This window comes from Pseudophryne corroboree, chromosome 5, assembly GCF_028390025.1.
Source record: "Pseudophryne corroboree isolate aPseCor3 chromosome 5, aPseCor3.hap2, whole genome shotgun sequence".
NCBI lineage: Eukaryota > Metazoa > Chordata > Amphibia > Anura > Myobatrachidae > Pseudophryne > Pseudophryne corroboree.
The window spans coordinates 789,537,932-789,547,476 of NC_086448.1; positions in this window are offsets into that span (position 1 = coordinate 789,537,932).

A 9,545-nucleotide genomic window follows, 5' to 3' on the forward strand; every position below is an offset into this window, starting at 1 on the left:
GACATTCACCAGCAGCAATTGCCTCCAGAAAGTGCACGGGGACCCGAGATGGTGGATTTCAGTGGGGATGAATTAATAATCTGTGAGGAGGGGGATGTACACAGTGAAAGGGGTGATGAATCGGACGATGATGATGAGGTGGACATCTTGCCTCTGTAGAGCCAGTTTGTGCAAGGAGAGATTGATTGCTTCTTTTTTGGTGGGGGCCCAAACCAACCAGTCATTTCAGTCACAGTCGTGTGGCAGACCCTGTCGCTGAAATGATGGGTTCGTTAAAGTGTGCATGTCCTGTTTATACAACATAAGGGTGGGTGGGAGGGCCCAAGGACAATTCCATCTTGCACCTCTTTTTTCTTTCATTTTTCTTTGCATCATGAGCTGTTTGGGGACAATTTTTTTGAAGTGCCATCCTGTCTGACACTGCAGTGCCACTCCTAGATGGGCCAGGTGTTTGTGTCGGACAATTCCATCTTGCACCTCTTTTTTCTTTCATTTTTCTTTGCATCATGTGCTGTTTGGGGACAATTTTTTTGAAGTGCCATCCTGTCTGACACTGCAGTGCCACTCCTAGATGGGCCAGGTGTTTGTGTCGGCCACTTGGGTCGCTTATCTTAGTCACACAGCTACCTCATTGCGCCTCCTTTTTCTTTGCGTCATGTGCTGTTTGGGGAGTATTTTTTTGAAGGGCCATCCTGCGTGACACTGCAGTGCAACTCCTAGATGGGCCAGGTGTTTGTGTCGGCCACTTGTGTCGCTTAGCTTAGTCACACAGCGACCTTGGTGCGCCTCTTTTTTTCTTTGCATCATGTGCTGTTTGGGGAGTATTTTTTTCAAGTGCCATCCTGTCTGACACTGCAGTGCCACTCCTAGATGGGCCAGGTGTTTGTGTCGGCCACTTGTGTCGCTTACCTTAGTCACACAGCGACCTTGGTGCGCCTCTTTTTTTCTTTGCATCATGTGCTGTTTGGGGACTATGTTTTTGAAGTGCCATCCTGCCTGACACTGCAGTGCCACTCCTAGATGGGCCAGGTGTTTGTGTCGGCCACTTGTGTCGCTTAGCTTAGCCATCCAGCGACCTCGGTGCAAATTTTAGGACTAAAAATAATATTGTGAGGTGTGAGGTGTTCAGAATAGACTGGAAATTAGTGGAAATTATGGTTATTGAGGTTAATAATACTATGGGATCAAAATGACCCCCACATTCTATGATTTAAGCTGTTTTTTAGGGTTTTTTGAAAAAAACACCCGAATCCAAAACACACCCGAATCCGACAAAAAAATTTCGGTGAGGTTTTGCCAAAACGCGTCCGAATTCAAAACACGGCCGCGGAACCGAACCCAAAACCAAAACACAAAACCCGAAAAATTTCCGGTGCACATCACTAATAACAAACATGCTAATGTTGATTTGCATTGTGTTTTTTTTCTTCAGGAGGTCCGACTGGGACCCTAGTAATGTTCCTGCTGGCCTGAGCGGGGTGCTTCTGCCAGCCCTAGTGGTGGTTCTGCCGGCCCGAGTGGTGGTTCTGCCAGCCCCAGTGGTGGGTCTGCCGGCCTGAGTGGTGCTCCTACAGCCATCTACGTGATAATTCTAAATAAGTGAAAGAACGTGCACTGGAACGAGCTCTAGCCTTGATCTCACATAGAGACTGGAGATTCCTTGCTATAGGGGCAAATTATGCAACTGGGCCATATTGTGTCTCTTAACATAATGCTTTTAAATTGTAGCAACAATAAAAGGTGTTTTCAAAAAACAAATCACCTGTATTAATGGGTGTGCAGTCTTTCTCCAACATCGATGTTTGTATTGAAAGTAGGCATTGTGGAACCACACAAAATAGCCTGCGCTGCCCAAGAGCTTCTCAGAAAACAGATTGCAAATGTTTGCTCTCCTCGCGGACATCTGCGTCTCAAATAGCAGTTGCTAATGTATGCTCACCCACATTAGAACTGCGTATGCCCACGTGAACGCCCACTTTTGCAATGCTTGCAATTCGGGCCACCCCTTGGTCACTCCCCGTTACTCCTCTTTTTTTTGTCAGTTTTTGTTGTATCCCAGCAAGATGCATCTGCAGAAGAATCCCTTTTTATGGGCCGCACATGCACAATGCATTCGCAGTTGTCCAATAATCGGCTTTTGGGGGTAGTAAAGGGGAGTGGCAGTAAAAATGCAGGTGTGTCATGGGCGTTTTTCAGGTCGTGTATATACCGTCAGCTGCGATCATGTATTTCCAAAAACTTTTGTGTCCAGTCTGCGTAACCATAAGACTACCCTAGCAGTCGTTTCTCATTATTGCGTATAGGCTGTGTATGTGTGCGCAGTTGCGAATAAGTTTGCGGTTACTCCGTTGGGCGTCTATCATCTCTCCTGTGCGACACATTGACTTGCGATGATTGTGGCCTAAAAATTTGCAGATGCGTAGGCAAGTGCGTACAGACAAGAATGACTGTATTCCCTCTGTGTGCATGGGCTCCCGTCGGGTGCCTCTGTTTCGCCCTGCAGCCCAAAAGCATACCAGTCAGTTAATGGCCTTCATTTCCAATGTTGGACCTTAGTGTGTGTGCGTGAGATAGGAAATTTATATGGCAGGGACTGATGGGGGATTTTTTCTTAGAAAAAGCGCTGCCTATCTTAGCGGCGCTGCACAGCCGTTATTAAAACAATATATGATATATGAACTGCAGAAGTGACTGTCGTCATGGAAACCTATTTACTAACGGAAGGTAAATGTTTGCACCACTATGATAATGTCAGGCAGCTCCGGGCGCTTTGTGACACATTTACCGCTGTTTAATAAAATCATTTCACTTGTTTCCAACTCCACACTCTATGTACCTTATTAAATTATTTTATCCATTTTGTTGTATTGTCAGCTGTATTTATTGACTTATGCAGACGTGACTGTACATGTAATAGGACGGATTTATAATGTACACACAGTATACATGTAGAAGTAATATACTGATAGGAGCTCTGGGATATTGACTTTGTATATGTACAGCTAGTCATTGCAGCTCTATGGAGCCTCCTTGTCCCCCCAATAAATAGGTGAGCATTAGTAAATAATGGTGTGTGGTTTGTTTATAGCTGTTTTATGTTGAGCACTACAAGTCTCAGCAGCCCTGGATATAATTTGCATCTAACAAAAAGCACACAGAAAACATCTTTCAGTCAAGTTGAAGCTGCGATGGAGATGCATTTCCGGCTGATAACAGTATCTGTGTCTGCTTTACACATCACACACACTTACCATCCACTTACCATCCACTTGCCACCATTAAGCGATTTCTTTTAGGTACATCAAACTCGTTTGTCTTTAGGGATCATTCACACTGCTGAATCCTCCCTCCTACAGCAGAAACAACTCTCCAAAGAATTTTCTGTGCTCGAGCAACGAAGAACCCACCAATCAGTACTAGGGAAGCATTTTTCAACAGCCAATCACAAGCGGCTTGCTTTTGCTGGTGACCATTACGATCATCTAGTTTTTGCACTAGCTCTAGACCTTCGGACGCTTCTATCTGTCTCTTTCCAGGTGTGCATGTGTTGGCATTTGCGTGAATGCTTACTCTCCATACATGGCCTATGTTAGAAGGGCGCCGTTCCGACAGGCTGAATGACGGAAAGCTGCATGGGCACATATGCTTTCGCACACTACTGTCCTGTGCTTGCAGAAAGTGATCTTATGCAAGTTATGTGACGCCAACTGGCGTAATTCTTCATTCTAGCACCCTGCACCTTTCAAATCCTGTGCAGTTCCTCTTTCCTGCCTGGGGTGTCGCTCTCTGCTTTGGTGCTTCTCAGCACACACAGGTCTGTATCACAGCACTGAGTAACAGTTCAGAGTGTGCTGAGAAGCCCCACAGCAGAGAGCGACACCCCAGGCAGGAAAGAGGAACTGCAAGGATTTTGAAAGGTGCAGGGTGCTAGAATGAACACTATATGAATTGAAGGAATGTCTGATGTCTGTCCGACTCACGATCGTAGAAGAATATGCAGAGATATATAAATTAGCTACAGTGCATCTCGATGCTGCCGCATTTGGACCTCCGTGTGATGCAGAATCGGGACCTTTGCCTCATTCCTATTGTCTGCAAGCTGGTTCCTGCTGTGGGCCATCGGGGATTATCCACGTTCAAAATATATGTTTTATTCAACAGGGGAGAGAGATATAAGCAGAACCAAATGTCCGCAGAGCGCGTCCCCAGTGCCGTGTGTTATCCAGACACCGCGCTGTCTTTATTGCAATGATTTTGTGATTATGGTGCTGTAAAATGTGTCTGCACTTACTGCCAGGATGAAACGGAATGCTGAAAACAGGGTCAGTTGGATTTATCTATTCACTGTCGGTGGAATGAAATTAGGCAGAGGAAGGAAGCGAGCTGTCTGTAATTGATTTGGGAGTGGCGTTCCTAGCACCAGATCAAAGTTATCCACTTGTATTTGGGAGTGAAATGATCGCTCGCTTCTACCTTCCAGAGCTTGGCACCAAACAGACTTTTCCTCCAATTGTTCTTTTATTTAAGACCCATCATTTTTGATCTGGCAGAACTCTGTCAGCAGCCTGGAAAAATATATATCTTTAGACACTAGAGTGTTTTTATAGGGCTCTGATATTTTTTTTTTTTTTTAGAAAGAAACAATGCTGTGATTAAATGAAAATTCTGTTTCCCAGAAGTCCTTTCTCCTTTTGGAGTGGGTCATTTAAATATTTGTTACAGGGAGGAGGTTAATGACGATCTGGGGCCCTGGACCTCACAAGAGGATCTCAACGGGTTCACAGGGCAGGTTTTACACTAGTTGGGGCCTTGGGCAGATAGAAATGATGAGGCCCCTAAAAGGCCATTACTCCGATGAGGCAAGTGGAGAACCTAGTCTGGTGCCACACGGTCCTAAGATCAACAGAGAGAGGATGCTCGCCTTGTCTTGATCCCCAAAACACTTCTACCTCTCTCGCCCAGCGCCCTGGTCACTGGCTGCTCTGCAAAATTATATTATATTACACCGAACAATACAACTGTTCATAAAGACAGATTAATGGCATATATACAGAACACTATAGATATGTCACACCCTCTGCCTGCTGATCTACACTGAGAAGAGCGGAGTAACACCCACTTATGCTCATGTATTGCTTGCTTTGCCAAGTTCCTTATTACATTTCAGTCAATTAAGGTGATAGCAGTGCGAGCTAACTGCAGACTACTGTAAGGAATTACAACAAGAGATTATCCTTATACTAATTGATCTTTGTCAACACATACATGAACTCGGTACATACTACCCTACATTCAATTTGGCATTTACAACACATATTAAAAGTGGGTAAAGAACCCCAAAAAGTGTCTTCCTAGCCACATATAACACTGTTGAATTTTGGTTAAGATAATGGCGAATAGGCTGCAATCTATTCTAGCCTACTGACAGATCACCAATTGGGGTTTGTTTCTGGTCGACACTCTGTTAAGGGAATCAGAACAGCCATTGCAGCAACTGTACAATCTCAGCAATATAGCAGCTGAGAACAATAGATGAAAGGCTTATGCTAATAACCTTGGTGCACCTAGGTGCAGCAGATAAGCCTAGATTAGCGAGGCTCCATCTGTATCATGGGACTTTCTCTATAAAGTTTTAAGAACAAGGGATTTTGGTGAAAGGTTTATACATTTTATTCACTTCCTCTATGAATCCCCATGTATGGATCAGGTTTAATTTGCCGGCTGTCGGGATCCCGACTTTCAGGGTATCGACGCCGGAATCCCGCCAGCCGGAATACTGGCGCTACAGGACTATTCCCACTCATGGGTGTCCACGACACCCATAGAGTAGGAATAGATCCTGTGGTGAGCCACCAAGCCCACAGCGTGATGATTGCAGCTCGCCCTCAAGGGGCCTTTTTGCACTCGCCCTGCATTGGGGTCCTTACAGTTATAAGGATCCACAATGTAAAATCAACAAAGAGAGGGGGGGGGCAGATACAGAGAACTGCGCTCTAAAGAAGCGCTATGGATATTCAAGTTGAAAACTCTATTTCCGCATGGCTTGAATGATAATATAGACTTTGAATCTTTTTCTTAAATTAGCAATCTTTTATCCGTGTACCTATGTTGGATGCGCAATACCCAAGAACAGGTCCCTGGGGCAAGAACGCAACCATATGTGGGTAACAAGAAGGACAGCGTGATACTAAATACAATATAGTGGGTAGAATGGTTCATGAAACCGTAGGAGATCTAGAAATTACTAAGTAGCCTCATATTAGGATTTTCTCCTATGTTATGAATAGTAAGATGAATAAATCTGTTCATTAGTAATTTTAGGTGTAACAGGTATCTTGTTGCTGTCAGTGTGGTGAAATAATCGATACTAAGGGGGAGATTCAAATGTTTGAAAAGTCAGTTGGGAGTCTGTTTTTTCCTATCTAATAGACAGACACCCAACCGACTTTTCAAACATTTGAATCTACCCTAATAGTCTAAAAAAAATACCCTATAAATTTTTCTATACCAAAATATTGGTTCAATATATATCAACAATTTCAAATGAACTGTTTATATTCAAAGTTGGTGCTGTGTACTTATGTACACAAAGATCACTCTTATGGTTAATAGAGATATACATATTTTCCTTGTATCTATACACTTTTGTAAATAAAATTCTTTAAAGTTTGGGTTAGTTTGATATATACAGGCTATAGAACAGCGGTGGCCAACCTGCGGCTCTTGAGCCGCATGCAGCTCGGCTCCCGCCTCCCGCTGCCCGGTACACTGCTGTAAGGGGGCTGGCCCGTGAGCCAATCAGCTCGCAGACCGGCAGCAACGAACCCTGATTGGCTGCCGGACCGCGAGCTCTGATTGGCTCATTGGCCAGCACCGTAATTAATATGCGCAAGAGACTCAGAGGCGGGCGGCAGCTGTAGCCGCCCAGGCCAGCCCTCAGCAGCAGCTGCCCAGCGACAGCAGTGGGGAGCATTACATGTATGTGGCACTGTGCTAGGGCATTATATGTATGTGGAACTGTACTGAGAAATTATATGTATGTGGCATTGTATGGGGGCATTATATGTATGTGGCACTGTTCGGGGGCATTATATGTATGTGGCACTGTACGGGGGCATTATATGTATGTGGCACTGTACTGAGAAATGATATGTATGTGGCACTGTACTGAGAAATGATATGTATGTGGCACTGTACTGGGGCATTATATGTATGTGGCACTGTACTGGGGCATTATATGTATGTGGCACTGTACTGGGGCATTATATGTATGTGGCACTGTACGTTTCTAAAAACAGGGTTGTGACACAAGGTAATACTCCTACAAGCGTCATACCGAAAGGTGTGTGCACAAAAATGGGGTGTGGCTTTGTAACAACTAGGACACCTAAAGCAACATTACCTGTACGGGCTGTCATAATACCTGTCGTCTATAACTGAGTATTAGTACAGGCGAATATCATTACAGTTACTATTAGTAACATCTCATACCAGCATCTAGATATACTCTACATAGAGGGTTACATACAGTGCATCCGGAAAGTATTCACAGCACTTCACTTTTTCCACATTTTGTTATGTTACAGCCTTATTCCAAAATGGAATATATTAATTTTCCCTTAAAGTTCTACACACAATGGGGGTCATTCCGAGTTGATCGTAGCTGTGCAAAATTCTGTCAACTTTCCTGACATGCGGGGGGACGCCCAGCACGGGGCTAGTCCACCCCACATGTCAGTCCAGCCCAGTGCCGTAACTAGACATTTTGGCGCTATGTGCAAGAAACGGCATTGGCGCCCCCCGTTATGTAAAGTAGGGGCAGTGTGCGCTGCACGCGCACGTGAAAAAAATAGAGGTGTGGCTTCATGGAAAAGGGATGTGGCCACAAAATAATACCAATGCATATTATGGTGCATAGTAGTCTCCATTATTCAAATTACGCCGCACAGTAGCACCACTACACCAGGTAGAGCACCTTTTACACATCACGGCAGACAGCATCCCCTTTTTACACATTACGGCAGCCAGTCCCCCTTTTTACACATTACGGCAGACAGCGTCCCCTTTTTACACATTACGGCAGACAGCGTCCCCCTTTTTACACATTACGGCAGACAGCGTCCCCTTTTTATACATTATGGCAGACAGTCCCTCGTTTTACACATTATGGCAGGTGGAGCCCCCTTTTACTCATTACGGCAGGCAGAGCACCTTACAGCCCCCCTACCCTTAGGCTGTAATGTAGTGTAGTGTACTGTAGTGTAGTGTACTTTAGTGTAGTGTAATGTAGTGTAGTGTGTGGGCAGCCACTTACATGATTTCTCCTTCCTGTGGCTGTGCTGCTGCCGGCTCCTGACTCTATACACTGCACTGCACGCCAAGAGAGGGGGCGGGCCGCGGGAGCGCAGCACAGGGGGACCAAGAGAGGGAGCACAGCTGAGCACACGGGGGTGAAGAGAGGTGGCGGGCCGCTGGAGCGCAGTGCACGGGGGCTGATGGAGGAGGGGCCGTATGAGCACAGTACACAGGGGCCAAGAGAGGGGGCGGGCCACGGGAGCGCAGAAGACAGGGACGGACCGTGGGTGCACAGGGGGAATATGCGCTCTAACTAGGTGTGCGCTGTGGGCAATGCCCCTTCTGCACACACCTAGTTACGGCGCTGGTCCAGCCCCCCCTCGCAGAAGTGCTAAGGCATCGCACAGTGGCGATGCCTTTGCACATCAGGAGTAACTCCTGGTCAGCGCAGCTTTAGCGAGCTGGCCGGGAGCTACTCCTCGCTCCCTGGCCCGCAGCGGCTGCGTATGACATCATGCAGCCGCTGCGGCCCGCCCCCCGTTTGGTCTGGCCACGCCTGCGTTGGCCGGACCGCGCCTACGAAACGGCGGCCAAACGCCGCCGTTTCACCCCCTCCCACCCATTGATTGCCTCTGCCTGTCAATCAGGCAGAGGCGATTGCTGTCCTGCCACGGTCGTCGGCCGTCCCGCATGCGCAGGCGCACAGAGGCGCCGGCGCATGCGCAGCAGGGACCCGTTCGCTCTGCTGCGTGAAAACGCAGTGAGCGAATGGGTCAGAATGACCCCCAATACCCCATAATGACAAAGTTTTTTCCAAATTTATTAAAAATAAAAAGCTAAGAAATCACATGTACATAAGTATTCACAGCCTTTGCTCAATACTTTGTTGATGCACCTTTGGCAGCAATTACAGCCTCAAGTCTTTTTGAATATGATGCCACAAGCTTGGCACACCTATCTTTGGGCAGTTTCGGCCATTCCTCTTTGCAGCACCTCTCAAGCTCCATCAGGTTGGATGGGAAGCGTCGGTGCACAGCCATTTTCAGATCTCTCCAGAGATGTTCAATCGGATTCAAGTCTGGGCTCTGGCTGGGCCACTCAAGGACATTCACAGAGTTGTCCTGAAGCCAGTCCTTTGCTATCTTGGCTGTGTGCTTAGGGTCGTTGTCCTGCGGAAAGATGAAACTTCGCCCCAGTCTGAGGTCAAGAGCGCTCTGGAGCAGGTTTTCATCCAGAATGTCTCTGTACAT